This window comes from Onychomys torridus, chromosome 18 (assembly GCF_903995425.1).
Source record: "Onychomys torridus chromosome 18, mOncTor1.1, whole genome shotgun sequence".
In the NCBI taxonomy this organism is placed as follows: Eukaryota; Metazoa; Chordata; class Mammalia; order Rodentia; family Cricetidae; genus Onychomys; species Onychomys torridus.
Window position 1 is genome coordinate 41,948,531 of NC_050460.1, and position 27,892 is coordinate 41,976,422.

Sequence of the window (27,892 nt, forward strand, 5' to 3'; positions counted from 1 at the left end):
AAAAGATGTTTAAAAAAAAAAACAGTGTGAGCCTCATGGCTGGTGGGAAGAATCTCATTAGCACTTTCTCACTTACCACAGAGCGGAGTTTAAATAGAAAGAGACACAGAAGAGATTCATTTTGACAGCAGAGAAACAAAATCGGCAAAGAAATGCGCTCGGGATTCTGCAAACCCGCCGGCTTTCCCGCCTAAACAGGAAGGGGGCGGGGCCGATCTATGGGCGGGGCCGGAGGTCAGGGAGGGCCCAGGCGGGACTCGAAGAGTGGGCGGGCCCTAAGGAAGGGCGGGGTTGCCTCTCCGTCCCTCCCCATTTTTTTTTTTTTTTCCTTGGTTCCCTCCCTGCTGCGGTTCGCCGACATCCCGGCAGGCCCAGCGGCTAAGGGGAGTCACGTGAGAGTGGGCGGCGGACGCAGGGCTGGGTTCCGCGGCGGCTGCGTCTCTATGGTCGTCGGAGGTGGGCGGCTTTCCTTGAGTTGCTGCTAAAGCTGGAGCTCGGACGGGTGAGTGCGAGGACTCCGGTCTCTGCGCGGAGACCGCGGTTGAGGGGAGGGGAAGCGGGTTCGTTTTTAGGGACGAGCCTTTCGTCTGGCTCTGAGATCCGGCCACTTCTCAGGTCCGCCGGGACAGCTGTCTTGGTGATGCTGTCGGGGATACGCTGAGCTGACTGTCGGTCCTCCGCTTCCTTCACTCTTTACCCCTGTCCGGGGAGAACTTGTGGTGCCCGGCTTCCAGCCTCAGAGTGCATCCTCTCCACCGGTGACTGGTTCTCCTGGAATTCGTGGATGTGGTGGGAAGTGGATGGAGGAGTTTACAGCTGCGACAGAAAGATAGATTTTTATTTTATTTTATTTTTTATGGGCTAGAGAGAAGAGGGAAATCGTTGGCTCCTTAACTGCAGACTTCTCGGACTGTTCCGTTTTCATTCTCGCTGGCGACTTTGCGTTCTCAGTCTCGCTCTTTCTCTGTCTGTGTCCGGTCCCATTCGGGGCTACCCTGATGTTTCAGGAATGAGCCAGGTATTACTGATTATACGTGAATGTTGGAAGAAGAGTTTAATCGGACTGTGTTTTATAATAAGTTGTCACTTTTTATAAATCTTAGGGTTTACTTTTTTTTTCTTTCTCTTTTTCTTGCTGGCCTTTTCAGGTGCTTGAAGTAAGTGCAAATATCTCTACATGTAAATAGAATAAACATTTTATAACTAAGAATAAAACATTTTCTTCCTGCGACGCTTAAGAAAGACCCATCCCCCTTCCGTTTGTTTTTAAATAGATTCCACTTTTGGGGTGGCTTCTTTGATAGACCTCTGTTTACGGTAAAGCAGCCAGTAGGGTCAGGTGCGAAGGTGATGTAAGCACCATTAGAAAGGAATTTGTGCATGAGATGAAACAAGTCCAGAGTTGACAGCTGTTGGGGAATTCAGGTCTCACTGATTGTCACCAAACAAAAAAGTTGGCCAGGCCAGAGTGACCCTCCTGATTGCTTTCTGATGTGGACAACGTGATGCTCGGGTCGATTATTTACTGATCTTAAAGAGTTTAGAATGCCACTTCTCTGGGAAGGTATTCTGGCTTGCGGCTACTTTGTTTGGTTTGGTTTACTTTTGTTTCTGTTCTCTTTTCTGAAACAGGATTGGTTTGTTTGTTTGTTTGTTTGTTGCCCATCAGTTTGGCCTTAAAGTCTGCATCCCTTCTGCCTCAACCTACTGACGGGTGGGTGGGATTACAGGCCTGCCCCACCTCGAAGGCCTTAATAGGGCCTGTCCCCATTTCTCATAAATCTCTTGATTGTCTGTTCCACTTAAAGACATTAACCTGGCTACCTGCATGCCAAGAAAGCGTCATCAACACCTAAGTATCCTTAGAGAGGGTCATAAAATTTGAAATAATATTACAAAAAGTGAAGGTTTAGGAATGGCTTGTGTGCCTGGGGAGAGTGACAGAGACTAAGAAAGGCCGGTAAAAGCAGGTGAATCACTGCCTTCAGTGTTGTTGTCCTAGAGTCTCACAGAGTAGTTACTGTATTCAGTAAATTGATTTATCTGTTGAGACAGTGTTTCACTGTGTTGTCCAAGCTGGCCCTGAAGTCTCAACCTCCTTAATAATTGAAACAGCAGGCATGTGCCACTGTATTCAGCTTCATTCATTACCCTTTTTAGGCTTTTATAGTCTCAAAAAGTCCGTCCTAAGACTTGCTTTCTTATACTTAAGAAAAAAAACCTAATGATGTATAATTTCTCCCATAATTGAATATCACATGAAATAATTATAACCTATATTTAACCCAACAACTGTTACACAAATCTTAGAAGGTCTTAATAAAAACAAACCTGGAGGCCAGATATTGGGATGAACACTGGAAGATCAGAGAAGCAGAACAAGCCACAGCCAGCTCACTGCCAATTCCTCAGCTGATCCTGTTTCCTCAGACTGGATCCTCTGTGTCCTCATCTGAATGAATCTCAGCTGAACTGCTGCTAAAAGCCTAAAAGCTTAACCTGCTCTAGTTCCTTGTTTTCATGCCTTATATACCTTTCTGCTTTCTGCCATCACTCCCTGGGATTAAAGGCTCTAGTTACCATGCCTGGCTGTTTTCAGTGTCGCCTTGAACCCACAGAGATCTGGGCGGATTTCTGCCACTGGAATGCTAGGATTAAAGGCTTGTGTGCCACTATTTTCTGGCCTCTATATCTAGTGGCTGTTCTGTTCTCTGACCCAAGATAAGTTTATTAGGGTGCACAATATTTTGGGAAATATAATATCACCACAAACAACTACTTCAGACCTTTTTTAAAATCATTTTTTAAAAGATTTATTTATTTATTATGTACACAGTATTCTGCCTGCATGTATGGCTGCAGGCCATAAGAGGGGACCAGATCTCATTACAGATGGTTGTGAGCCACCATGTGGTTGCTGGGAATTGAACTCAGGACCTCTGAAAGAGCAGTCAGTGCTCTTAACCTCTGAGCCATCTCTCCAGCCCCCCCCTTTTTTTTAAATAATTTATTAGACTAAAGTAACTAAGAAGCTCCACTCTCCACCCCCACAGTTGGACTAATATTTAATGGCATTCTTCTGCCTCAGCCTCCAGAGCACTGGCATTGCAGGCATATACCATCAGGCTGGCCAATAACGCCTTTTTTAGTGTAACTTTTTTAACTTTGAAACTTTGAAGTTAGTTTTAGCTCCTGAACAGTTTTTATAATGTTGAAAGCACATGATAAATATTATCCATTTTCCCCTGAAAGAGTTATTTGGTATTCCTCCTTTTATATAAAAATCCCTTTTTAAAAGTTTACCTCAGCATTCCCCCAACTCAGAATAGAAATAGCTGCTGCTTTTTGTTTGTTTGTTTTTGTTGTTGTTGTTTTCTAGACAGGGTTTCTCTGTGTAGTTTTGGTGCCTGTCCTGGATCTCGCTCTGTAGACCAGGCTGGCCTCGAACTCACAAAGATCTGCCTGGCTCTGCCTCCCAATGCTAGGATTAAAGGCGTGTGCCACTACCACACGGCAGAAATAGCTTTTTTTAGTGTCAAAAAGAAGAGGCAATTCTTTTCAGATGTTTTGTCTACTTTAGTAAAATCAAGAGAAAATAATGTTAATGCTTTAAAAATATGAAATGTTACTATCTGGGCATGTTTGAGAAGCCAGAACATTATCTTTATATGTTTCTGTTTCTTATTATAAAAACAGTGTGTTCTGTTTAAAAAAAAAAAAAAAAGGAAATGTTACCAAAACTATAACATTGGGCTGAGTGTAGTTTTGCAGGCCTTTAATCTGAGCCCTCCAGAGCAGAGGCAGGCAAATCTCTTTTGAGTTCCACACCATCTTTATCCACATAGTGAGTTCCAGGCCAACCAGGGCTACAAAGTGACACTGTGTCTCAACAAAGAAAAGAAAAGAGAAAAGTTCTACAAAGTGACACTGTGTCTCAACAAAGAAAAGAAAAGAGAAAAGTTCCCCCCCCCCTCTCTCTCTCTCTCTCACACACACACACACACACACACACACACACACAGAGAGAGAGAGTCATAATTATAATTAACCCGTTCTCCTGCCAGCAGGGAATCATTTCCCTTTTGGGGGGATGTAATTGCGAATACTAATTGAAAAATAACTGAAACCTGGCCTCATACTCCTTTGAAAAGCTTAACAGTAGGTTTACACCTGTCACACAAGTGTAGAAACCCCAGAAGACACCCTCTTGTCCACTACACATCTAGCCCTTTTCTGTATCAGCATCTCATTGGTCAGCAAAGCCAGCTTGCCCCAGAGGCTCTCCCTAAGAATGCTGTTGGTGGCCAGGCTTGTGTTTCTTTCTTACCATGAATTAGGGCAAGGGAGAACATGGTCTCAAACCACACAAATGAATGTGGGGAATTAAGTTTCTGAGGTACTGTGTCCCACTGCAGGGAGGAGGGTTGTATGAAGGTGGAAGCAATAGATCGTCACAAGTGTGTGTAGTTTAACTGAAGGGGTCTGGTTTTCCCTTGCAATATAAATTACTTGGGTTTGCCGGTTTTTTGCCTTGATTTTTGCTTTTTAAAACATCTATTATTAACTTACAGGATTTGAAATTTGTGCTGCTCCTTTGCATATATGTGTTTTGTTGTTGCTCATACAGTGTCTTTGCTCTGGAGTATTTGTGTGTTGGCTTTTTTTTTTTTTTTTTAGCTGAGGATCGAATCCAGGGCCTTGCGCTTGCTAGGCAAGTGCTCTACCACTGAGCTAAATCCCCAACCCTTGTTTGGCTTTTTTACATGTATTCATTTTTATTTTGTGAGTATGGGTATTTTGCCTACATGTATGTCTGTGCACCATGTCTGCAGAGGCCAGAAGAGGGCATTAGATCCCCTGGAACTGGAGTTTTAAGTAGTTGTGAGCCACCATGTGAGTGCTGGGTACTGAACCCAGGTCCTTTATAAAAGCAACAAGTGCTCTTAACTAGTGAGCCATCTTTCCAGCTCCAATTATTTGGTTTCATAACCTATAATATATTGTAAAATTGGCCACTTTGTCAAAATTTCTTTTATCTTAGCACATACTCTATTGCTGAGGTACAATTTATGTGCCAAACCCAATCATTATTGGTACTTTTTGTATTATAGGTTAACTTGACTAAGTATCTACAGCTTATGAATAGAGAATAAAAATGTTTTAAGTGATTGAAAATCGGTGATCAATAAGATTAAATTCTAGGTTCTCTTCATTATTTTGCTTAAAAGTGTCTTGGTGTAGAGACTACTTTATGTTGAGTGTTGCATGGAAAATAAACACTATAACTCACTATTTGCTGTCAACTGGATATTAACTCTAAAACTAGTTAACATTAGTGTCTTGTTTTCTCTCTTTGTAATGATTCATTATATTTTAAGAGGAACAATAATTAAAACAGCCTACTTTTAATGTCTTGTTTTCAATGGAAAGAAATGTTCAGTGGCTGCTAGCTGCTGAACGAGCTGCTGATACTGGGGGCAGAGGTTTCGATGAGGTCTGTTCTAACTCCACCTCCATCACTTCTTGATGGTGAGTGGATAATCCCTCTGAACTTGAGTTTGTCCTATTGCTCGTGGGAGTGGTCATGTCTGTCTCTTGTGTGGACAAGGTTAATTAGTACATAGCAGGTACATGGGATGTGTAAAGTTCTGATCACATGTAATTTTAATAACAGCAGAAATAATGTCTTAAGTGATTTTATTTTTCTAATTTTTGCCTCAAGTTGAGGGCGGGGGAGAGACAGAGAGAGAAAGAGAGAGAGAGAGAGAGAGAGAGAGAGAGAGAGAGAGAATGTTTAAAATATACAGATGCCTAAGCAATGAATTAATTAGATTGCCCTTCAAATTGTCTTGATTTTAAGGTGCTTGAGTTTTATCTTACATACATGTCAGTAAAGTGGGAGACTTTGCTAAACTATACTTATTAAGGTGTTTGAAGAATACCTAATCCAAAAGTGGTTGCTGGTGGGCCAGTTTAAAGAGGGCTTTAAGTTTTCTAATTTATATTTATTTGTATGTGTGTGTGTTTGCCAGCATGCCCACCCACACACCTGTAAAGAAGAAGTGATGCTTTCGGAACAAGATGTGCTAGATACGGGCAGGTAGGAGGGATACCACCAGCGTAAAACGTAACTTTAAAAATAAAAGATAACAGTGGAATTGGAGAACTGTGAGAAGTGATTAACTTTAAATATAATTAGTGATCTGGCATTGGGAAGTTAAATATTGCCACATATAGAGGTGTGTTAACTCAGTTATATTTCCTGAGCTAAAACTAGCAAGTTCAAAGTGAGTTTTACTGTTCGATATCGCTCTGGCTGTTTCCAGAGGTCCTGAGTTCATTTCCATAGAGGAAACCATAGTTCAAAAGCACACAGAAGCTCACAACTGTCTGCATCTCTTATTTCCAGGGGATCCAGCATCTTCTGACTTTCCTGGGTACCAGGCATGCACAACAGACAGACATGCAGGAAAGACATCCATACTCATACCAATAAAAATATGTTTTTAGTAAAATAAAATAAAATTTAAACTTTTTTTTAAAGACAAGGCCTCTGTAGCCTTGAGTGGCCTCAAACTCCAAGCAGTCCCTATGTCCCAGCCTCCTAAGTGCTAAGATTACAGGTGTGGGCCCAGATGTGGGGATGGAATGGAGGCTTTAGGGTATTTGAAGCCTAGTGATCTATTTGAAGCCTCGTGATTAGGAACAATGGATTGATGAGATGGCTTACCAGGTAAAAAGCACTTCCTGTGCAAGATTGCTGATGTCCTGAGTTGTGTCCCATGGTAGAGAAAGAGAACCAAATCCTGAGAGTGCAACACATACACACACACACACACACACACACACACATTCACACACAGATACACACGTTCACACACTCACACTCACTCTCTCACACACACACTCAGACACACACTCACACTTTCACACATACTCACACTCTCTCTCACACACGCACACACTTATACTGAAACAAAAACTTAAGAAAAATAGTGCAGCATCTCCTGGATGAAAGGAAGCCACTGCTGCCATTTACTGACGAAGTTGAAGAACCAGCCCTGTGGCTACTGAGGAATAAGTAGGAGAACGGATGCCAGGCACTTAGTGCTCAGTGCCCTCGCGGTAGCGCTCATTAAATGCTGGCATCAAGCACTTCCGGCTACCAGTTGTCTCGTTAGAAGAAAGGACTGTAGAAAGGGGACGTTTGTGAGCTTAACTGAGACTCCAATTTCATGTGGAACTGTCGAGGGCTATGAGTAAAGTGCTGTGGCTCTCTCCGTCTTGGAGTCTGTGGGCATCTGCTGGAAACGGGACTTCTACAGGGACGATCTGGATGGCTGCTGGGAAAGGCTCTTTGCTAACTCTAAGCAGTATCTCTGGAGCCAAAGAAAGCACACAGCTGTCCTTAAAACTGGAGATACTCATGCCCAAGATGAAACAGAATTCTGCTTGGGCGAGAAGTATGCTCATGTCCATAAAATAGAAACCACAGAGCGACTCCTGGTGGAAAACGGGTCAAAACCAGAATGATTTGGAGAGAGAGAACCAGGCCCATGGAAACAGTGGCTCGTACATTAGAATATATTCAGAGCGTATTACTAATTTGAATTTGTGATAATTGCCTTACAGTTATAAAGGACAATATTATGAAGATATCTTGGGGTGAAGTGTTAACTGTAACTTCCTTTGAAAAGTTCAGAATAAGCCGGGCGGTGGTGGCACACGCCTTTAATCCCAGCACTTGGGAGGCAGAGGCAGGCGGATCTCTGTGAGTTCGAGGCCAGCCTGGGCTACCAAGTGAGTTCCAGGAAAGGCGCAAAGCTACACAGGGAAACCCTGTCTCGAAAAACCAAAAAAAAAAAAAAAAAAGAAAAAAGAAAAAAGAAAAAGAAAAGAAAAGAAAAGTTCAGCATAAAATAGCAACTGTACAACTGGAGGTGCAATTCCAGCAATAAAAGTGGAGGTGTGAAGCTCAGAAGTTAACGTTATCCGTAGGAAATACGAGGCGAGGGCTAGCATGTCTCAAAAACAGAACAGCAAAGACTCATCGTGATAGAGAAATAGTTGAGGTGAATAGGAAGATATGCTCAATCTAGAGGTGAATAGGAAGACATGTTCAATCTAGAGGTGAATAGGAAGACATGTTCAATCTAGAGGTGAATAGGAAGACATGTTCAATCTAGAGGTGAATAGGAAGACATGTTCAATCTAGAGGCGAATAGGAAGACATGTTCAATCTAGAGGTGAATAGGAAGACATGCTCAATCTAGAGGCGAATAGGAAGACATGTTCAATCTAGAGGTGAATAGGAAGACATGCTCAATCTAGAGTCAAATAGGAAGACATGTTCAATCTAGGGGATGTGTTTGATGCTGTTCATAAGAGCATTCCTTGATCTTCTGTTTAGCAGTTTTGTCAACGCTGCTTATTTCTTTACAATTAATTGCATGGGCTTTGTGAAGTGTGCATTCTTATTTGTACCCAGCATTTGAAGAAGGAATTTGGATGTCTCCTTTGGCAATGGCTCCCACTGCTGTTAGCCTAGAGGTTTTCATTTCTTGCTCTATAGGAAAACACTCTGACCATCAATAATGTCCTTCCTGGCTCTGTGTTTTCTTTGGGCTCAGATTAAAGTCGATGGAAAACTCTTCAGTACTGTGTATTTCTTATTGAGATGAGGTGTTATTTATTTATTTATTGGTTATGAGGATGGATTGTAGCATCTTGAATGTTATTGTGGAAAAATCTCAGATTCTTCTGTGAGAAATTAGCTAAATATTCCAACCTCATGAACCTAGATTTCGTTTTAGTTGATTAAGTCTGTGTTAGTTTCTTTTCCATATATATGAATATGTATATAATCTATGTATATTACTCTGCTTATGTTTTCACTTAAGCCAGGGTCTCACTCTGTACCCCTGGCAGGCCTTGGCCTTAACAGTGATCCTCCTGCCTCTGCTCCTGATCCTCTTTGCCTGGGACTACAGATGTGCACCACCACACCTGCTTTGCTCAATGTTAAGCATATTCACATTTATTTCTGTAACATAGGGTAGGAAGACAGTCAGACAGGGAGCTACTAGATCTGGCTTTGTCTCCCACTTTGCTGCTTGCTGGCTTTCTGTTCTTGAAATTGATGAGGTCTCCTCTCTGGCTTACTGCCTTTCACATTGAAATCTTAAAAATTTCTGAGGTCATTTCATCTCTATATTCAAGTATACCTCCCCATGTCAATCAATGTTTGAGAGTATCGGGACCCACCATATACTAAATCATCTTGTCAAAATTGTTTGGGTTTCTTTTTTTAAAAAGATTTATTTATTTTTGTTTTATGTTTATGAGAATTTGCCTACATGTATGTATGTATGTGTAGCATATGCACACAGTGTCCACAGAGACCAGAAGAGGGTATTGGACTTTGGAAACGGGAGTTATAGATGGCTGTCAGCCGCCATGTTGGTTCTTATAACCAAACCTGGGTCCTCTGCAAGTGCAGTACCTGCTTTTAACCACTGAGCCATCTCTCCAGCCTCCTGGGTTTTTGTTGTTGTTTCTTAACAGAATATACATTTATTATCAACCATTTTTTGATGAGATTCTCTCTAGTTAAACCACCATGGATGATCTCTGCCCTTGACTAGTAAACTAGAAGTTTGAAGCACAGGAACACATCGTGTTTACGAGACAGGTCTTGCTCCCTTCTGTAGTCATGCCCTATCTATCCATCTCTTCTCCTGCCCCCACCATACGATTTTTATGCTGGCTTCTTGATGGTTGGTAATAGGTGTGTTTCTGTACTCACATCTACAAGAACTCTGGTCAGGCAGCTGTCTCCTGGTGCTGTGCACAGTTGACCTGGTTGTGGTAAACTTCTAGCTTCCTGACTCAGGCAGAGTGGCTTCTCTCTGTTATTAAGTCCAAGGCACTTCACTGTGTTTTACTCATTTCTATTAATTCCTTGTAAAACAATTCTTGTTAGCCCTTTTTAGTTACACTACCTGAGCAATTTCTATCCTTTTATAATTTTGAGTCTCAGGTAAGTGAATCAGTTGCTGTATATTCTTTACAATAAATTTTTTGGATTAGATTGGTTTCTTTCTTCTTTAATTACAATAAATATACATGGTATAAAATTTACACGTTGACCTCTTCCCCCGCACCCTACTCCCATCCCCTGGTACTGAGAGTTAATCCAGAGCCTCCAACATTCTAGGCATCATCTCTGCCACTGAACTATATCCCTTTGCACATTCACCATTTTGTATTACCCTTGCCTCATCCTTTTTCATCTTCCCAACACGAACTCTGAACTGTGAAATGATAACTTCCTGTCCCCTTTCTTCTAATCCTTGACAACAACTGGTGTACCTACTGTCTCCTGAGCCTGGTTATAGTTTAGGCACCTCATGTATACCAAGTCATGCAGTTTAGTCCTTTTGTATCTGGCCATTTTATTTGGTATAATTTGCCGAGGTTCATCCATGTGATGGCATATTCCACAACTCTCTTCCCTTTGAAGAGTGGAATACTATTCCATTGCAGGTATAGGCCCCATTCTGTTTGCCCATCTTCCATCAATAGCTACTTGGGGTGTTAAAACTTTGGTTATTGGGGGTAATGTTGTTGAAGTACAAGTATTTATTTGAATCCTTCCTTTCAGTTCTTTTGTGTGTATACCTAGGAGTAGAATGGGAGATTTAGAAGGTCGTGCAAGGGGCTTGAGAGATGACTCAGTGGTGAAGAGCACTGGTGCTCCTCCAGAGGACCCAGGTTCAGTTCCCAGCACCCACATGGCAATTAACAACAGTCCCAAGGGATCTGGACTCTGTAGGCACTGTATGCACACGCTGCACAGACAGACCTGAAGACCAAACACCCATCTACATTAAATAAATACATAAATAGGTAAAGGAGCTATGGAAATAGTATACTTTTCATAAAGGAGGCATAAAAAGGAAGGTACTGTAATGTTCCATTTTTGAGGAATTTTCAAATTGGAAACTCCCAAAATTTTGCATTCTTATCAGCAGTACATCTGGGTTCCAGTTTTTTCTACATTTATTTTGTTATTTTCTGATAGTCCGGTGGGTATCATGTCTCACTGTGGTTTTGATATACATTTTCCTCCTGACTCATGATGAACATTTGTCTAGTCAAGTCTTTTGCCCATTTTTAACTGGATTGTTTGTTGTTAGACCAGACACCCCCCCCCCCAAAAAAAAGACACAATCCCATTGTAGCCTGGGCTAACCTTAAACTCTGCATGTAAATGAGAATGACCTGAAACTCTGGATCTCCCGCCTCTACCTCCAAGTGCAGAGATCGCAGATGAATACCACCACTCACAGGAAGACAACAATTCTTAGTCAAAATGTGCAGTTTCTCAGAGAGGGAAGCAATTCCAAGCGTTTAAAGTGGAATTTACATTAGAAGAAAATCAACAACAACAACAACAGAAAATGTCTGATTTCCTGGATTCAACAGTATAAAGCTATAACAAGAACTGTTTCCCTCTTCTGTGTCTCATAGGACTCGGCAGTTCACATCAGATACCAATGTGTGGATTTCTTCCCCCACACTGACAATTCTCCGACACCGGCTGGGTGTCTCATGATTTAGTTCAAGTCTGACACTAACTGGAATAGATGCAGACAGTCCCCAAAGTTAAGGCGTTAGTCCCTCTAGACTGGTCCCTGCCCTTCACTCCCATCGCAAGCAGGAAACACCCATGTTCTCCACAGCTTTTGTGTGATGTGGCTGTGGGGGTCTTGGATTTGATCATTTGCTACAGGAACTTTCAGAGTTCCAGAATGTTCTACTTACTATTTTATTATGAGAGTGTGTGTGTGTGTGTGTGTGTGTGTGCGCGCGTGCGCGCTGACGTGTGCACACCCGAGTGCACACACACATTGTGGAGACAACTTGCAAGAACTGGTTTTCTCCTTCCACTATGTGGGTCCCAGGGATTGAACTCAGGTTATCAGGCTTGGTGGCAAGTGCCTTTACACCCACTGAGCCATCTCGCTGGCCCTTACCCTGTTATATAAAGGATACAACTTGGGATCAGGCAAGGTGGAGAAGCTGCTTAAGGTGCAGGGCTCCCATGCTGTCGGTACCTCTCAGGAGTTCAGCAGCTCATGCTGGTCAGTCCTGGCTTTGGGGGTTTCATAGAGGCTTGGCTGATCAAATAACTGGCGGTGATCCTTGAGCACATTTCCCCTCCCTGGGGATAGGAAGTAGGGCGGAAAATACCAACCTTCTGGCACCCAGCTCCCTTCCTGAAGCTTTCCAGGAGCACCTCTACCGCCCACCCCCCCCCCCCCCCCGCACCCCCGTAGTAATGTCCTGTGTTTATATATTTGTCATAGAAAAACACACTCTGAGGACCCAACGGTTTTAGGGAGCCAGGAGCCAGGAGTCAGTAAAGAGACCAAATAATCATCGTTCATAGCAAGGATAGATAATACATGCTTTTTAAAAATCCTGTCTTACTTTGCATTCTGATTGAATTATTTGGATTAAAAATGATACCTATTTATGCTTATATATTTATGTAATATTTCATTGAAAATTACTTTGCATAAAATACAGATCTTTTATTATCACCATCAGCAGGTTTTTCCCCTTTTTATTTTGTTTGCTTGCTTATTTGCTTGAGACAGAGCCTTGATATGTAACCCAGATGGGGGCTGGGATTCACTATGTAGCGAAGGCTAATTTCATAGTCTCCATCTTCTTGCCCTAGCCTTCTGAGCACTGGGTTGCAGGTGTGCATACCATGCCTGGCTAGCAGCATTGTCTTAGGTTGCTCTCCAAACAAACATTTATTTATAAAATTTGCTTCATGTTACACATTGTGCTCGGGAATGTGTGTGTGTACCTGTGGGTAGTGCCATGTGCACATGTGTATGAAGAGACCAGAGGAGAAGGCATCCTTGTCCCTGCTGGACCACTCTCGGTGCTGTTCCCCTGAGACAGGATATGCGGCTGAGCCCGAGCCAGGCTGGCAGTCATCAGGCCTTTGTGCACCTCCTGCCTTTGTTTCTACTCTGTCTCCTTGTGTTTGGGGGAGGTTGTTACAGGCACACGCATTAGCAGCCATGCCCAGGTTTTTATGTGAGTGATGAGGATTCGAACTCAGGTCCTCAGGCTTGTTTAGGAAGCATTCTTACCCGCTGCATCATCTCCGTAGCTCTCATCCTGGCCATTTGTGGTAGTCTATTATCCATATTTTCCTTTGTAAGCACACAATTGCCATCAGTAATGAAACATGGTCCTGACTTACTGAAAAATTGTTGTCCACTGAGAGGTCAAGATGGTTAAGTCTGAGATCTAGAACTAATGAATTATGTAGAGTGAGATATTTATGGGCCTCTGCTTATCAAAGCAAAGCGGAGTGAAGCAAAGCACAGGGCAGCAGCTCATACTTTTCCATGTTCAGTTTTCCATTATCTTATTGGAGTTCAGTTAAGTCCCAAATTTTAGAGCACCCTTTAAATGAGCAGGAGAAATGCTTGTTAAGAAAGGCCTGGTCTAGCCGGGTGGTGGTGGCACACGCCTGTAATCCCAGCACTCAGAAGGCAGAGGCAGGTGGATCTCTGTGAGTTGAAGGCCAGCCTGGTCTACAAAGCAAGATCCAGGACAGCCTCCAAACCCTGTCTCAAAAAAAAAAAAAAAAAAGAGAGAGAGAGAGAAAGAAAGGCCTGGTCAAGGGTGTGGTGTGGCCAGGAATGCTGTGTGGCTGGAGCTGTGGTCCCAGTGACGGAGGAGGCAGAAGTGGATCATCTGAGCACAAGATTTTAAGACGAGGTTTTGTAACATAGCAAGACTCCCTACCCCCCCTTTTTCTTTTTAAAGAAAATGTACCTGGGTAACTAGAAGTTAGATTATTTGTCAACCTGGCATGTTCAGTTTTAGAGAGAGACCATAAATACAGGCAATTGTTGCAAGGGAGTATGTTTAACGATGCTTGCTTCTGTGAATACTAGGGGAAAGACACTGGAATGGTTATTTATGTAGGAAAAGACTTCATTTGGCAGACATATATACCTGGTATACGTGTGTGACTGTCTATAAACACATTATCCTTACAGATTGGCCTGTACTACAAATAATTCTTTGCTGCTGAATGTGACTGTCAGTGATATGTCATTGACTCATATTTATTCCGACACAAAATTGTTACTGCGTTTTCTGTGTGTGTACCCTTTTCACCTTCTGGAAATCGAGCCTCGTACACATGGCCGTTGAGCACATATTCAGAGGAGCCCTTGAGAAGCAGAGCCATCAGCACACGAAAGGCGGCATCCTAGTACTGGTCCCTTCCTTCTGCCCTCTTGTGCCATTTCTACACCAGAGACAGAGTCCGAGCTCTTACCTCGGAGGAAGCTCCTGCAGTGTTGTGACCGTCCAGTGCTGCATGTGGTGCATCACTGCTGAGCAGTGCTCTGTTGTTTTCCTTTCACTAAAAACCCCCTCCTCCCGGGTCAGGCTCCTATGTTCTGAAGGGTTTAGCTTCAGCCACCCACCCAGTGCTGTTGCCATGTTAAAACTACTCACAAGACTCATTGTCTCCTACAGTGAATGAGTGTGTTGATGAATCACAAATAGCTATATAGCTATAGGCTTATGGGAGCCATTTACTTGTTTTATCCTAATTAGCTCTACCTAATCACTTTTGTGCGGTTAGATGTCATTGAGGTGCGTGTGCGTGTGTGTGTGTGTGTGTGTGTGTGTGTGTGTGTGTGTGTGTGTTTGTGTGCACATATGAGTGTGTGTGTGTCTTTTGAAACTGTTATTTTGTAACCCTCAAACTCACACAAGATCCTCCTGCCTCTGCCTCTCTAGTGCTGGAATTAAAGGCAGGTGCCACCATGCCTGGCTAAAGCATTTTTAATCTTACCTATATCATGTGCAGTCATTGTTGACTTGACTGTCTGCCTTTCATCAGACTTAAGAAGAAACACAGACAGGCTTATCTCTGTCTTCAGGTTTTCACTGCCTTGTAGTGGTTGGTTCCTGTGCACATGGAAGTTACGTCATGTCTCAAGCCAGCTCAGTGGATAAAAGCACTTGCCATGTAAACCTGGTGACCTGAGTTCGATCCTTGGAACCCAAGTAAAGGTGGAAGGAAAAAACCAACTCCACAAAGCTGTCCTCTGACTTCCATGCACGCATACCCACATAATATTATACAGATAATGAAGTTATAATATTTTTCCAATTTAAGTGCATTTGTGTGCTACTTTAATAAATCTGTCCTTTGTTGTAGAGGCATTAACCATGAACTTAGCATGAAAGAGAGGTAATTTTCTTCACATACACACACACACACACACACACCATATAGAAATCCTTTAGCCAGGCGTGGTTTTTTTGGCCTGTAGTCCAGCTACTTGGGAGGCAGGAACAGAAAGATATTTTGAGTTCAGATGATTGAGGGTAGGCTGGATAAAACTTCTTCATTCTCTCTTTTAGAAAAAGGATCTCACTCTGTAGCCCAGGCTGTCCTCAGACTCATCCTCAGCCACAGACTCATTACAAAACAATTGTACAAGTGAACCCCTTGTGCAACTGTCGTCGGGTTCGGGCTCAAAAAAACCACACCCCTTTGGGGCTGGGAAAATGGTTAAGACTACTTGCTGCTCTTCCAGAGTACCCAGGCTGGGCTCCCAGTACCCACATGTTGGCTCACAACTACCTGTAACTCAGTTCCAGAGGATCCAGAGCTCTCTTCTGGCTTCCGTGGGCACCAGGCACATACAAGGTACACACTTATTTATGCAGGCAAACACATACACACACACACACACACACACACACACACACATAAATAAATATCTCTTTAAAAGAATTTAAACGACTATTTCCTTCACTCCAGAAGTATAGTTTCCTTGTTCTATCTCGTATACACTTAGGTATTGACCACTGCAGTCATGGAATCACCACGGTAATCAAAAACAGAATAGCTCCCTTACCTCCAGAGAGTCCCTTGTGCCCCTTTGAGGTCACCCTGTTCCCTCACCCTCTGACCCTTGACACTCATTGATCTGTTTTCTGTTACCTTTTCTAGAATGTAATATCAGTGAGATCACACAGTATACAGTGTGGCTTTCAAAAGCCTTCAAAATTATTATACAGCAAAATGGACTTCTTTTTTCCTCATGTATAATTCTATGAAATTTGATACATGATTTTTTAATAGTCCAGACTCATTTTACCATTACCACAGGACGAAAAAGACTTTGCAAGCAGCTCTCTCATGCCGTCCTTGTCTACTCAGAGCTTCCCATGCCCCTGTTCCTTGTCATCCATCTATATGTTCTCTGCCACCATAGTTCCCTTGTGCACATGTGAATGTTCCGCACGCACCGTTTGAGACTGGCTGTTTTCATTCCGTGTAATACTTCTGAAATTTATCTAAGTTGTTACATGTATCACAAATCCATTCTTTTTTGCAGTTTTTTAAATGTTGTCATTTTATGTGCGGGGGTGTTTTTACCTGCGTGTACACCCGTGCACTAAATGCACACCTGGTGCCCATGGAGGCTGGAAGAAGACATTTGATGCCCTGGAACTGGAGTTGCAGATGGTTGGGAACTGTCATGTGGGTGCTGGGAATCGAACTCAGGGCCTCCAGAAGAACAACACAAGCGCTTATCCACCGAGCCACCTTTCCAGCCCTGACGAGTCTACTCTTGATTGTAGTTGAGTTTGATTCTATAGCTGTACCACAGTTTATCCATCCAGCTGTTGAAAGACATTTGAAGCTGTAGTTTTGGGCAACTTATAAAGAGGGCTTTTATAAACATTCGTGTATGGCTGCTTCTCTTTAACATAAGGTTTTGTTTCTCAAGGGTAAATGCCTTCACCCGGATTGCTGAACTTTGGGGTGGGGGCATGTTTAACTTCAGGAAACATCACATGCCCTCCAGCATGGCCGACCGCTGTGCATCCCAGCAGGGATGAACATACAAGAGTTCCCTCTGCTTTGCATCGTCTCTATACTCTGAGTTGCTTTTTCTCTTGGGCATTCAAATAGCTGTACTGAGGTGTCTCATTGTATTTTTTATTTTTCACTAGTGACCAATGAGTCTGAATACTTTTTTTAGGTGTATGTATGACTGGAGCTGTCAACGTTCATTTCTAAAGTTTTCCCAAGAACATGTTTTTCTAGGATAAATACCTAAAATTTATGTTAATCTTTTCATAAATTGTGAAAATAATTTTAGGTAGTAGTAGAGTAGAGAACCTTTAGGAACCTTAAATACCAGGAGAGTTTACACCAATAGACTCTTCTCAGTGACCTCAGCCCAGGTGCTCACCAGCAAGATTGGGATATCCCTGCACACTGTAAGCATGCCAGAATGACATGTTGTACAGCATCAAAGGAACAGTTGGAGACCAAGAACGCTGTTCCTATTGAAAACTGCAGCTGCGCCAGGTCCCCAGGAGTCAGCCACACCCTTTCACTTCTAGACTAGTGCACACTAAATCACAAGCACGCAGAGGAAAATGACACAGTCTATATGGAAAAGTGACAGGCTTCAGGACATAGTATTCCAAAATAGGACTGTAGGGGTCAGAATATGTCACGTCAAATGCATCCTCTAGCATGGATTATTTTGTAGCATGAATCTTAAAAAGGTCTTATTAATAAAATCAAACCTGAAGCCAGGTATTGGGGTGAATGCTGGAAGATCAGAGAAGCAGAACAAGCCACAGCTTCCTCACCTCGACAGTTCCTCAGCTGAACATGTTTCCTCAGATGGAAGCCTCTGAGTCCTTATCCAGATGGATCTTAGCTGAACTGCTGCTCAAAAGCCTAATAGCTTAATCAGCCAAAAGCTTCTAGTTTCTGGTCCTCATGTCTTATATACCTTTCTGCTTCCTGTCATCACTTCCTAGAATTAAAGGCGTGTGTCACCATGCCTGGCTGTTTCCAGTGTGGCTTTGAACTCACAGAGATCCAGGTGGATCTCTGCCTTCCGAATGCTAGGATTAAAGGTGTGTGTGCCACCATTTTCTGGCCTCTAAGTCTGTCCTGTTTTCTGACCCCAGATAAGTTTATTAGTGTTCACAATATATTGGGGAATACAACATCACCACATTATTTCAAGCTGATTATTTTGAGAAGCTACAATACAAAAGAAGGTCTAAAAACTGAATTTTGTAAGGCATTTATATTTACAAAGGAACCCCATTTAATGGGGTGTCTCTGGGGCGGGACTTAGCAGTGGAGAACGCACCTCCTTAAGTCTGCATTCATAATGTTACTCCTAATGCTTTGTTTGGTAGTGGGGTTTGGACTGAAAATATTTTAAGCTTTTGTAAAAAAATATATATTATATCCCACTCCTCTGCATAGTTCTGTCTTTCCTTCCCCTCTCTACCCCTTCCTGTTGTCTTCTGTATCCCTCTACCAGGCATGTGCGGTCTATGGCCTTTGCATACTTCAGGACAGCTGGGAATGCAGCCCAACACCAACTCATAAACTTTAAAGCATTCTATGATTTTTTTTGTGTGTGATTTGTTCTTGTAATTTGCACTGTTTTTGAGCACAAACTTTTTGTAGATGTCATTTTGCAATATCAACAGGGGCAGATTGGGGCCAGTTTTGGTAGTATGTGCCTTTAATTCCAGCACCAGCACTCATGAGACTGAGACAGGCAGATCTCTGTGAGTTTGAGGCCAGCCTGGTCTATCTGCATGGTGAGTTCCAGGCCAGGCAGGGCTACACAGTGAGACCCTGTCTCCAAGGGGCTGCGGGGATGGTGGGGGTGCTTTTGCTTTTTTATCATATATACCTGTATAATTTTTGCATCTATATAAGACATAAGACTTACAAATTACAGAAAGCATGCAATATCTGTCTTTCTGAGACTGGCTTAATTCACTTAATAGGATTGTCTCCAGTTGTATCCATCGTCCTGAAAATAACATAAGTTTGTTCTTCCTTATGGCAGAGAAAATCCCATTGTATTTATCGACCACATTTTCTTCATCCATTCTTCTGCACTTGGACACCTAGGTTGCAAGCATGGGGTCTTGCTTATGCGACACATGATTTGACTGTTGGGCTGTAGCTACAGTTCTGATCCTCTCCTTAAAGGGACAGCTTTGTTCCAGAAACCAGTGGGATTTTTGTCTGCAGTCTGCAACAGACGTTGGAGATCTGTGGTAGGAATCTGCTCGTCCCTGCATTATCTCCTATGTGTACAGGGCATATGTGCTTTTATGTTTTCCTTTGTCCCAGCCAAGAACTCATGAAGGGTGGAGGTGATAAAGAGAAGAGTTACAGCAATCCGGACATGTTACTGGAGTTCCCAGCCATAGGGCCCAGCTCCGGTCTACTCACTCACCCACATTAAAAGAAAACAACATAATGTATACACACATAGAAAAGTGAATTTGTTTACAGCTTTGGCCAAAACTAGAGAGAAATTCTCAATCTGTCATCTTGCCCACAGCAGAATTACAACTTATAGAAAAGATAAAGCAAAAGCCAGGCTATATACTTGGGCAGATTTAACTGTGTGCCCCAGTTACCAGAACTGGATAGTCCTTCTCCTGGGAGATGAGCCAGGGCTCTTGGGATGGGCCAGTTTCTTTCTCAGCATGATATTTCCTGCAAGTATCATACCTGGGGCCCTTGATGCAGTGAGACGTGGTGAAAATCTGTTTCTGTTGCTCTTTTATTCCTGAACTTCCCAGTTTTCCTCTTCTGTGGTTCTTCCATCTGAAGAACTTTTAGCAGTTTGTGTGTTTTGTTTTGCTTCTAAAGCATGGCCGTGGATAGATGATTCTAAAATACCATAGCTATTACAACTGTCACTTGGGTAATAATAGCAAAAATGTTGATTTTATTTCTGTGTGTGCATGCGTGTGTGTGTGTGTGCGCGCACACGCGTGCGCGCGCGCATGCACACCTTTAGCAAGCAGCTGACCTAAGCACATGCTCTTAGCAAGCAGCTGACCTAATTAGGTCAGGCTGCAAACTTTGCTTTACCTTTTAAGACGTGTCAATCTAATACTTGACATGGGAATACATTTTTATGACTTTACTTTTTTCTTTTTTTTTTTAAGAAAGAGGGTCCAAAGCATTTCCTGATGGAGTCTCTCTGATAGTTTAAGAAGGAAGAAACTAAAGACAACTCACTCTTGCTTCTGGGCTTGAACAACTAGACATTTGACTTTTAGAGATGAACAGAATAAGTTGATAAAATCAGGATTTCTGTTTTAGATTAAATTAGAGATGCCTGTCAAGTAGGAGCTTAAATCTAGCTGTGTCCTTATGGAAAGCGTAGGCTAGACATGACCTTTTGAGAAAAATTTTCATATAAATGCCACTTAAAGCTGTAGGATTTGAGGAGGGTAGATGGTACATTGTCTAGGAGGAGAGGGTAGAGAAGGACAGTTATTCCTACAACAGTCTTGGAGAGTTTTGATAAGTAGGTGTCTGAGGGTTCTGTTGCTGTGCTGAAACACCAGGACCAAAGAACAAGTTGGGGAGGAAAGGGTTTATTCGGCTTACACTTCCACATCACTGTTCATCACTGAAGGAAGTCGTACAGGACAGGAACCCGGAGGCAGGAGCTGATGTAGAGGTCATGGAGGGGTGTTGCTTACTGGTTTGTTCCCCACAGCTTGCTCAGCCTGCTTTCTTATAGAACTCAGAACCACCAGCCCAGGAGTGTCACCACCCTTCCATCAGTCACTAATTAAGAAAATGCCTGGCCGGGCATTGGTGGTGCATGCCTTAATCCCAGCACTCAGGAGGCAGAGTCAGGCGGATCTCTGTGAGTTCAAGGCCAACCTGGGCTACCAAGTGAGTTCCAGGAAAGGCATAAAGCTACACAGAGAAACTCTGTCTTGAAAAACAAAAAACAAAACAAAACAAAACAAAAAAATGCCTAACAGCTGGATCTTATGGTGGTATTTTCTCAATTGAGGCTCCCTCCTCTCAAACTTGAGTTAACATTAAAAAACTAGCCAGTACTGCTGTGGGATGTCCTGTATACTGTAAAAAAATATGTTGCTATGATTGACTGATCAATAAAACGCTGATTGGCCAGTAGCCAGGCAGGAAGTATAGGTGGGACTAACAGAGAGTAGAATTGGGGGAACAGGAAGGCAGAGAAGGGAGAGACCCCAGCCTGCCGTCCAGGGAACTGCATGTAAAGGCAACAGGTAAAGCCACAGAACACGTGGCGACAAATAGATGAACAGAAATGGGCTGAGTATACATGTAAGAGCTAGACAAAAGTAGGCCTGAGCTAATGGCCAAGCAGTTTAAATAGTATAAGCGTCTGGGTGTTTATTTTATAAGTGGGCTGCCGGACTGCTGGGACTTGGCGGGCCCTGGAGAGAGAAACCACCAGCTACAAGTACAGTGGGTATTAACTGTACTGGGAAAGAAAACCAGATATAACGAAGTGAGATAAGGTAGAAAAGACCACGTGTTAGCTTTACTTAGAGCACTGCTTATGCAAGCTATTGCCAAGCATGACTTCACTTGCTGCCTGGAAAGATAACCTGCAGAAATAGCTGAAACAGTGGGTCACTGCCCATAACAACCTGGCCACAAGATCTTACACTGTCAACCATAACGTGCCTCTACAAAACAGAAGCTGACTGCCACGTCGGCTCCTGTAAACCATCCTTTGCTTTCTCACCCCCCTGTGGTTTTTGAATAGAAAGTGAGAATGCAGCTGGACCTGAGCTAAGCCTTTCCAGAGCTGTCCTGGCTTTGGTCCATGGGCGACATTGCTCTTCCACGCTCACTGGTGTCCACCAGTGACATCTCTTCGCTTCCACGCTCATTGGTGTCCACCAGTGACCACTCTGGTCTGGAACTCTGTAGACCAGGCTGACCTTGAACTCAGAGATCTGCTTGCCTCTGTCTCCCAGGTGCTGGGATTAAATGTGTGTGTACCAAGCCCAGCTGTAGGTGATATAATCTGTGGAACCATCCGTACATGCAGTCAGATCATGACCCAGTGTGTGACTGTTTTTTGAGGGTGAAGGAGTAATTATCTTTTCAAGTGCTACCTAAAAATCAAGCAGAATCAGGACACAAATTAGCCAATTAGGATTTGGCAAGTTGACAATTGCGCTGATAGATATCCGAGTGTTAAAATCACTGTGGTAACAGCAAGAGCGGTCTGGCTAGATCAGCAAGCCTGAAAACCTCATTGGTGCACATCAGATAGAAGACGACATCTGAGGCGAGCCAGTGCTGTAAAACACTTGGGTAAGCCTGAGGCTAGCCGAAGGGGAGATGGGGTCAGGTGAGGACTTAAATACCTTTATTTTATTTATTAAATTAGTTATGTGTGCAGGGTAATGCTACATTGTGCACGTGGAAGTCAGGTGACAGTCTGGGGAGTTGGTTCTCTGTCCACTGCGGGGGACCTGGAGTCAGACTTAGGTCATGGTCATCAGGTTTGCACAGCACACACACTCTACTGGCCGGGCCGTCTTGCCGGACCAGGGGAGGATTTTTTAGAGATAGAAATGTAACAGACTGTGTCTATATAGTAATATTTTTAGAGATCCAATAAAAGGAAAATGGTCTTAAAAAAGGGTTTATTCTCCCTCGCCTGTAATTCATTCCTTTACAGTTGGCTTTTCCTGGGGACTGTCTTCCTATGACGCAGATTTGCCTTTGGGATGCTCTGTTAGTCTGCTGAGATAGTGACCAATGCTCTAGCTACTCAGAGCCTGAGGCAGGAGCATTGCTTTAGTCCAGGAGTTTGAGACCAGCCTGGGCAACGTAGTGAAATCCCATCTCAACAATGACAGGCATTTTGTCAAAGGTATTTCAACTCTCTTGGTAGACTTGTGTACCTGAATCCAGATTTTGCTAGGTGGGGGCAGGTGCTTAATACTAATAAAAGTTTAGTGAGTTATACATGCGACTTAATGTCTTCAGTTGACTACTTTTTAAAAAGTATGGGGAAGGAAAACTGTTACTCCTTTACTTTCTCAGAGTTCGTATATTGGATTCATTGGAACAAAAAGTAGATTAATGAAGGAAAAAAATCAAATGGAAGCTTATTTACATGTATATGTCATATATATGTGGGTTTTACCCATGGGGGAAAAATGAGTATGTTTCAAAGAAGTAAGTGAGAATTTCGGGTTAAATGTGATCCTGTGCCAAAACCAAACATTCCTCTGTCTGCACCTCCCGTCTTGAAATGAGTGCTGGGATGGCATGCCGTGCATGCCACTGTATCTGCCTTTTTCATGTGGGTTCTGTTGGGCTTGCGTTGTAGGATTCTATACTCTGAGCGCTGCGTCTCTGCCCCTTCTTCGTTATTCATGGCTGTTTTTCTTAGGCTGTGCTTTCTAATCACAGAGCTTTGTTTTAAAGAAAAATAATCTTTAAATTTGCTCATGTGGGGGGTGGGGGAGGAGGGGAGCACATGTGCATGGAGGCTGGAAGAAAGCATCTACTGTCCCATCTGTCACTCTCTACCTAGTCCATCGAAGGCAGAACCCCCCAACCCCAACCTTCAGCTGTCATTTTCTCAGCTAGGCTGGAACCCAGTGAACCTCGGTGATCTTCCTGTCTTCTCCAGCCCCTGACCAGAGCTGGAGTTACAGACACGTGTGGGATGATCCGCTTGTCTCCAGGATCCCCATGGTCGTGCAGCAAGCTCTTAACCACTGAGCCGTCTCTGCCCCACACTGCACAGCCCTGGTGTGGAGTAGGGGTTGAAGAGGAACCCGGAAACAGCACTGCCATCAGTGCCCATCCTCTTTTTACTTTTTTGAACATAGCCATGCATTCCGTCTTCAAGGTATGCTTTGGTCTTGTAGCTCTGGAACTTGCCGTGTGGCTGAGAATGCCCTTGCTCTTTCAGATAACCTATTCTTAGAACCTCCTCTTGTATCTATACATAGAATTTCTTCCTTTTCCAGCCACTGCTACATGGTATTGCCTAGGCTGATGTGTCTATTTAATTAGTCCTCCTTGGGAATTCTTGAGGAGGTCTTAGTCTTTTGTTACAAACTGTGATACAGAGTCACGTGTGCAGAGATTTCGCAGGTGTCTAAGTGCATCATGGAGATATTATCAGGAGAGTTACCAGTGGCCCTCCAAAGACTGTACCTACTTTTTGTTTTATTTTCACAGGGTTTCTCTGTGTAGCCCTGGCTGTCCTGGAACTTGCTCTGTAGATCCGCCTGCCTCTACCTCCGGAGTGCTGGGATTAAAGGCATGTGCCACCATCAACGGGCTTGTACCTACTTTTTATATAACTGCCTTTCTGTAGCTGGACCTCAGACTCCTTTGTGTGCACATTTACCGAGGTGCTGAGGGCTAGCACTTGACCACAGAGCTAGTTACACCATCCATCTCGCTCGCTATAGCTTAAATTTGCATTCTCCTAGTAAAAGTGAGCTTAAGTTTCTTTTCCTAGTTTCTAGAAACGTCTTTACCTTTCTGACCGCCTTGTCTCCAGCCCAGCTGTCTGTTAGCTTTCAGGATGATACTTACCGATGTTTTATGATTGTCATTTTAATATTTACATATATTGCATCATTGTTTATCCTTCTGGAGTTGGAAATTTTGTTTGTTTACTTATGCCTGTGCATATTTACCCAGGTGCCAAGGACTGAATTGAGACCCTCTTGGGTGCTAGGCGAGCGCAGTCTCAGAGCTCTGTCTGCACCCGCTGATTTACATTTAGAATGTGCCTCTTTATTCTGCTGAGAACAGTTATTACAAAGCACTTTCCTGCTTATTTGGGAATGTTTATTTGAGAGTAAAAACAGACCCCAACATCTATCACAGCTAGCTCTGAACAAGCCTTGCCTCACCTGGGTCTTAGTCCTTCACTTGTAAACTGAGAGGATTGCGCTAACTGATTTCCTGTTCTGTGACCTTTTAGCATTTCCCCAAAGCAGAGTGCGTCAAGCTTCACAGTCCCCACAGCCTGGGTTCTGGAGCACAGCAGTGACACACTGGTCCTAGTTTCCGCCATCTTGTTCTAGCAGTTTCTTGTTGGAGAGATGAGACTTCATTTGGTTACAGATTTGCTTTTCACTTGCCTTCCTGGACACTTTTCAGTTAGAAATGTACTTGATGTTTTGTTTCATTTACATCAGAAATATTCTCTAAGAAGCTGACTTGAGTGATAGTGGAGAGTTGGAGGGAGCTGGGTATTGAGAAAGAAAATGTTCTTGCTTTAATTGGTTTAACACTGGTCAGCAAATCTGCATCCATCTTCATTGCTGCTGAATGTCTCTGTTGGCCTGTTGAACTTTCCGGACCCCAGGGGGACGCTGATCTCAATAAGCCTGTTTCCCCTCAGAACTCAGCACATGAGTTCCGTACCCCTCCACTAGAGAGCTAAGGACTAATTACAGTGGGGCTGTTCTTAGTGGGGCTTCACTACTTGGCATCTGTGGAAATCCTCCTAGAGATGATATTAGTTCGCATCCATGGAAATCCCAGTAGAGATGATATTAATTAGCATCCATGGAAATCCTCCTAGAGATGATATTAGTTAACATCCATGGAAATCCCAGTAGAGATGATATTAGTTAACATCCATGGAAATCCCAGTAGAGATGATATTAGTTAACATCCATGGAAATCCCAGTAGAGATGATATTAGTTAGCATCCATGGAAATCCCACTAGAGATTATATTAGTTAGCATCCATGGAAATCCTCCTAGAGATGATATTAGTTAGCATCCATGGAAATCCCACTAGAGATGATATTAGTTAGCATCCATGGAAATCCCACTAGAGATGATATTAGTTAGCATCCATGGAAATCCCACTAGAGATAGTAGCATACATTGTTTGATGTAACCCAGCAGTAACAGGAGACATAGCCATAACGTGTGGGCCTAACCAGTGTTTTAAATAAACCTCAGGACCGCTAAAGCTCCCTGGTTAGCTCTCTGCCTTTGGTTCTTGTCAGTTTGCTCCCTGCAGAGCTAGCCAATACATTGGTACTCTCTGTGTGTGAGCCCACAGTGGCCAGGAGAGGGTTGGATGACAGGCAGTTAGACGCCACCCTGTGTGGATGTTGGAAACCAAACTCCTACCCCGGAAGAGCAGCAACTGCTTTTAACCACTCACCCTCTCTAGCCTTGAAATGTCATTTTTGACATGATTTTTTCCTATTTAAGATCTCAAGGGTCTTCCTAGTGTGTGTGTGTGTGTGTGTGTGTGTGTGTGTGTGTGTGTGTGTGTGAGAGAGTGTGTGTGTGTGTGAGAGAGAGAGAGTGTGTGTGTGAGAGAGTGTGTGTGTGAGAGAGAGAGTGTGTGTGTGTGAGTGTGTGTGTGAGTGTGTGTGTGTGTGTGTGTGTGTGTGTGTGTGTGTGTGTGTGTTTGTGATAAAAATTCTCAGCTTGACCCTCCAAGGTCTTCTCTGTTGAATGTGCCTTACCTAGTTCCTCCCCCAGTCTTACCAGATGAGCACTCCCAGCTTGCTCCAGCTTGTGTGTTGACTGTATTCCTTGTTTGTCGCATCAAAACTCCCCCAGGGCTCTTTGCTTCTGGTTGTCAGTGAGGACCACAGTCTCTCCATCTGGGTTATTTGTGCACATTTTTGCTGTTGCCAAAAGCAATGCTATTTATAGCTACACATGTGTACATTTGGAAAATGTTAATTTAAAAATGAATCAGAAAAAAAAATGATTCAGAAGTTGTTGGCTAGGAAGAAAATATAAGGGACAGCCTCTCCATGTTGGATTTTATTAGCATATCGCAGTAATGGAGATGCCTTCTGGGGTTCAAGAGTGATGCTGGAATTGTGCAGCTTAAGTCACAGGAAATCAGTGTTGTCCCACTTTGTCTTAAGTTCTAGTATTGAGATTGCACCTGGCCTGGACACAGGTGGCAGGGGCAAGATTTATCTCAGTCCCAGGGAAGAGTCAGTAATAGACCAGTGATAGAATCTGGTGAGCCCCAACCACCAAATGCAGTTCTTTTAGTCAATTAGAGGTTGTTAATAGACATAAATATTAGGAGCAAGGGCCTGTATAATTTATACTATGCAGATGTTTTTCATGTGAAAATAAAATAGTTAAGTAATACAAGCCCTGTCTCTGGCTGACTGTGTCTACAAAGGGGAAGAAGAAGAAGAAAAAAAAAACATTTGAAGGAAATTCAGAGCCGAGGGGAGAAGCAGGTGTTTGGGTAAATATACTGCCCTGGGTACGTGCACACCAAGTACAGGGTGAAGGGCACCCCTCACAGAGAGGCTCTGCACCGCCCCCCCCCCACTCCTTCCTCATTAGACGCAAACCACACCCAGCACCTGTTTTCACAGAGAGCTCCTTTATTAAGCAGGGAAGAAAATTTAAAGTGGCCGCTTTCTGACTCAGGCAGAAAAACAGCATCGAGTGACCCTGCAGGTGTCATTTTTAAAAGAAAGGGAGGCTTGTGTTAGAATGGGCTAGGATGTGGTGGTAACGGAGATAGGGATGAGGGAAAAGGGGCAGGGGTATTCGTCCCAAGGGGCAAAGGGCTGTCTTTGGATAGAGAGGAGACAGACTTGGCCCATAGGCAAATGGTGGTTTATAATGGTAAAATGGGAAAACCCTGTGTTAGGATGAGGTGTTTAATTTTAAGTGGGCATGTCAATTAGGTGAGCCAAAGGGGGCCCCTGACCACCAGACTCAGTTGGATACTCTGATAGCTGGACCTTGGTGGTCAACCCCAGGAAGAAGAAGTAGCCAAACGGGAACAGACCTTGGTGGCCAGCCTCCAGGAATGCAATACAATGGTTCCCAGCAAGGCAGAGGGAATTGGAGAGAAGGGCAAGGCCCACCGAATCCACACGCTTGAATGGGCCAGTGTCCTGTCACGGGGTAATTTAAATTATGAAGCAGTGTTCTGTGCTTTGGGAAACACGGCTGTGC

At 43.4% G+C, this 27,892-nt stretch overlaps 1 protein-coding gene across 5 annotated transcripts in view; it reads left to right on the plus strand.

The window, feature by feature from the left end:
* The first annotated feature begins 364 nt into the window (after window positions 1-364).
* The window catches only part of Micu1 (mitochondrial calcium uptake 1), a 160,942-nt gene continuing 133,414 nt past the window's right edge, over window positions 365-27,892 (plus strand). For 2 of the 5 annotated variants that reach the window (XM_036167617.1, XM_036167619.1), the window contains exon 1: window positions 365-502. The gene's annotated coding sequence lies outside the window, so the exon portion shown is untranslated. Of the gene's footprint in view, window positions 503-1,148; window positions 1,158-27,892 lie in introns of all 5 variants that reach the window. The other 3 variants (XM_036167620.1, XM_036167621.1, XM_036167618.1) reach the window with 2 other exon arrangements.